Source organism: Triticum dicoccoides, chromosome 1B (genome assembly GCF_002162155.2).
Source record: "Triticum dicoccoides isolate Atlit2015 ecotype Zavitan chromosome 1B, WEW_v2.0, whole genome shotgun sequence".
NCBI lineage: Eukaryota > Viridiplantae > Streptophyta > Magnoliopsida > Poales > Poaceae > Triticum > Triticum dicoccoides.
The window spans coordinates 143,466,831-143,471,333 of record NC_041381.1 but is presented as its reverse complement, the minus strand read 5'-3'; the positions used below and the strand labels follow the sequence as shown (position 1 = coordinate 143,471,333).

Genomic DNA, 4,503 nt, shown 5'->3' with positions numbered 1-4,503 from the left:
AACCATAGAGAAGTTGGAATACAGTAGATATTACACCAATATAAATAAAGAACTAGATAGGAAGTGCGGCTTGACGCACCCCACCCGCTCCAGCAATATCCAACCTCGTATAAGACATTTTTTTATTTCATACATTTATACAATTAAAAACAATGGTGCAAAGTTTCAGTATGTCACAACAAAAGTGCAAAGGTTCAGTAGTTCAAAATAATACATTCAGCTATCCAAGCAGAATACATTGAACTAATGGGTGAGTAGATAAGGGATGCTAATGATGCATGTGAGTCCGCAAATTCACGCACTCGCCTACAATGAACCCCATTCAAATCCACCAAGCATCCAACTGCTGCAATACACCAAGAGGAAAATAGCAAATTAGCTCACCGTCTCACCAAAAATAAAAATAAAAACAATGAAATAAAATCCAAGAACACGAACCTACACTACAATGGGTGAGTAGATAATGACGTAATTAGCTCATATTTTCAGTATAACCAACCATTATTTTTAGTAAAGCACATACACATAGTAATCAGTAGAGTATTTGTAACGCAATGCATGTTTATTCTCCTATGTAGTGCAATGTACATAAAGCAAAATGTGAACTCTTTTTAGTTCCTAGACATTCTCATTTGTTAGGCAAATTGTTATGTACATACTTTCACATTGTTGCTACAATCCACCTTCTCTGCCACATCACTGATGTTTTTGCACAAATGGGAATCTCAAAGAACTGAAAGTACCAACACAAAAGCTTGCTTCAGAGAGAAGTTTCATTGGGCTTGGGCTAATTTCTTCCATGTCCACTGATACAGGCTCCGCCGGCAGCCTTCCGCTCGAGTTCCTTCCAATATCATATGAGGAGGCTTCAAACAGAGCATTGTACATTTATACAAATTTCTTTTGTGTAGAGTGTCCAGAGTCCACAACCATGTGCACAACTTTGTTCAGTACCGTCGCATGGGCATGGTTCCGCTGCAAAAAATATAGCAATACGAGAGATTATATAATCATGTAGATATAATATTGTAGAAAAGGACTTAGCATCAATGCATACTTTTAGGGAACGGGACTAAAAGGCAATGATATGTAACAATTGCAAGGGCACAATTCCTCCTATGAAAGGTACATGTCCCTAAGGTAGCTTCTACAATTTTCTAAAGAACAACATAGAAAAGGGCCAACCACTACTTGTGTGTTACCGCTAAATAAGTCTATAAGTTTGTAATATAAAAGGATCAGGCACCCTTTCCGACATCAGTTTGGCCATATTAAAAAAAGCTGCTATAATGAAACATGCCTTTTTGTTTCTTTCAGCAATGCTAACACTGGCATGGATGCAGGTGGACATTTTATTACCTTACATGGAAAAGAACATTCAGTTACACGGGATCTAGCAGCACCCAGGATAAAAAAATGAATGCTATCAGGTTCCCAAGATTTTTGATTCCATCTGTCCATGCAAAACCCTTTCTTTTAAGAACACATGACTAAGGATCATGGCAATATCAGCTTTTATTCAAGTAGAAGCAGCACACCTGATTCAGACCACACTATGATATCAGTATGCATACATTTTGTAGATACCAAAGATTAATAAAGTAGAGTGATAAAAAGAGAAATGTAACAAGTGCACATTATTTACTGTTAATTTATCATCTTAGAAGTCCCACATAAAAATAGATAATCTGTAAAGATCATCGTGCATTTTTACTGAATCTAGAACTATTTGAATTCATAAATTTGAAAGCATTAAGCTCAGGGGCTTGAACTAAGAAATATGATAGAACTGCAAATTGATTACATTAGCAGATTCAGAACACATACATAACAACAAATCTTATAGATCCTGCCAATGTAATCAATTTGCAGTTCCCAACCATTTATTGGGGCATCTGCAATATTTTGGAGTGGGTATTGAAAATAAATTAAATTTATCTGGTTTCCAACCATTTATGTGGGGTTACATGATGTACTAAACGGCACTAAGAAAAATCCATTGGATTGGGTGAAGGAAAACACTTTTAGCTATGTTTGGCTTCCTCCCTTTTGCGAGATCATGTTCCAAGGGAGAGTAGTGTAGAACAGAGTACCAATTAGCTTTATGTTCATAACCATAATTTCATAATCAAGCCACACATCTTTAGTACAGGGGCTAACAAATTTAGTGGGAGCACAATCTGATAATACACAACACCAAAATGCTAACTTAACATGAGAAATAAAAATAAATACCCAAGAAGATGATTTGATCATTTTGTTTCCAAGGAAGAACGCTGACAGAAAGAATAATATATTGAACCTTACAATAGCAGAGATTCAGATCAACTCTGTAGTCCGCAGTGTAGCTTTGCTAGCAGTTTACACTGCAATAAAAGAACATCCTAACATAAATATATACTTCTCCAGCAGTATGTGGTTTTCTCAGGGAAAACAAAATGAGTTCTACAAAACCACATCTATATAGATATGCTCCGCAGGAGGAAAATGCATGCTGACCCAGTATATTATATAACAAATACCATACGAAACCAATATAAATATGACACCAAGATAGCTACTTATCAGGCTACCACGGGTTGTAACCAATTGATGCAATAACACACACTTAAAGCAGTAGAGTGAATAAAAAGAGGGGGTTGTGAAGCAGTAGTAATTGTGTAACAAACATACATTTAATCCTCTAATGTAGAACCAATATAAACCCACATGCTTTGATAGAATCTTCAGAAGCTAGAAAAAAATAGAATGAGTTTTCCATATATTGGAGGGTCAATCTAACAAAAAATCTTGATTCTAAAATGTAACAGGAGAACACGTTAACTTAACTGGATAATATCACATGAATTAGGTATTATGCACAATAATTTATTTGGTCAGTGCAATGACTGAATGCTTGAACCCATGCAAACACTAATGCAAATACCTTCAATGGTTAAAGCGCTGAAGACCCCATCGATGGTAGTGTCAAAAACACTTTTTTTGTTCTGGGAAGACCAACAACATTATCTTGTAGTTCAATAACAATACCTTAAATTGATATAGCAGCAAACCTTCGGTCAAAACAATGTGAAATGATTCTTGTGCTAAAGAAGAAAAAACGAAGGAAGAAAAGAAATTCACCTAAGCCTTTGGACAGAAGCCATCCCTCTACTGGCGGAGGTCCTCCCTGATGAATCACTTTGAGCATCAGCTGCATCTCCACCAAGAACTTGACCGACAGCGGCTGCTGCACCAAATTAAGAGAGAAGGAAGGACAATAGAGGGTGAGAGGTAGAGCAGATCAGAGAGGAGGGGGAGGAGGAGGATGGGGATGAACTCATCTGAAACAGAGGAGGCCCAGCCCGATGCGCCCCTGCAAGGCTGCACCCCATGGCGAGCGGAAGCAGAACCACACATGTGGGGGCGAGGGAGGAGATGGAGAGGAGCCGCTAGAGTCCGCCGGAGCCACGCCGGCGATGAAGGCGATGCCCAGCCTTGCGAGCGAGCGTGGGAGGTCCTGTGCTGCGGTTCTGGTGAGATGGGAGGAAGAGGCGGAGCAAGGGGAGGCCTTGGGTGTGGGGAGGAGACGCTGGGGATGGCAAGCGGCAGCGACGGCAGCAGCGCGATGGCAGGGGGTGTACGGGAGATTGGCGTGACGGGGATTGGTCGCTCTCCCTCGCCTCATCGAGCACTGGTCACGCCGGGCTATGGATGAACAGGGAGGATAGGAGGGACGGGATCGGCGGTGAGTGGGAGGGAGGGAGGGAGGCGGCTGCCGAAGGAGAGGAAGCGAGCGAGGCAGGAGGAGGCGGTTAGGTTTTAGCACGGGAGCCGCCATCCATTTATAGCGTATGCGAAATGACCAAAATACCCTCGGCGGGATCTAGGAATTACGCACGGTGGAAGCCCGGGGCACACACTGTTTCGATCCACAGTGTCGCGTTTTGATCCAACGGCCGACGTCTCCTCATCTAGTGATCGGACGGACGAAAATGCATCAAGAACCAGATCCGACGGCCAGGAAGCGCGAATCGTTGAGGAGGCTAGATTGCTCCAGTATGTATCTTACGCGATGAGTTCACAACAGTACCTTAAAATGGTGATTTATTTTCTTATATAGTAACAGAGCTCATGGCATTTTCTGTTGAAGTTTTGTGTTGTGAAGTTTTCAAGTTTTTGGGTAAGGATTTGATGGACTTTCGAATAAGGAGTGGCAAGAGCCTAAGCTTGGGGATGCCCAAGGCACCCAAGGTAAAATGCAAGGACAACAAAAAGCCTAATCTTGGGGATGCCCCGGAAGGCATCCCCTCTTCCGTCTTCGTCTATCGGTAACTTTACTTGAGGCTATATTTTTATTCACCACATGATATGTGTTTTGCTTGGAGCGTCTTGTATGATTTGAGTCTTTGATTTTTAGTTTACCACAATCATCCTTGCTGTACAGACCTTTTGGGAGAGACACTCATGATTCATGATTTTTTAGAATACTCTATGTACTTCACTTATATCTTTTGAGCTAGA

General features: G+C 41.1%; 1 long non-coding RNA gene across 6 annotated transcripts; it reads right to left on the bottom strand.

Moving 5' to 3' along the window:
• Nucleotides 1-110: 110 nt before the first annotated feature.
• LOC119323970 lies at nucleotides 111-3,782 on the bottom strand. Of its 6 annotated transcripts, none has more exons than XR_005156703.1 (7): nucleotides 3,124-3,782; nucleotides 2,927-3,030; nucleotides 2,674-2,733; nucleotides 2,303-2,366; nucleotides 1,360-1,538; nucleotides 660-975; nucleotides 111-346 (listed from the first exon to the last, which is right to left on the bottom strand). It is a non-coding gene; the product is annotated as an uncharacterized LOC119323970 (long non-coding RNA). The 6 variants fall into 6 exon arrangements; XR_005156702.1 differs by having other exon boundaries at nucleotides 2,308-2,366; XR_005156704.1 differs by having other exon boundaries at nucleotides 2,308-2,366; nucleotides 2,674-2,724.
• Between the last annotated feature and the right edge of the window lie 721 nt (nucleotides 3,783-4,503).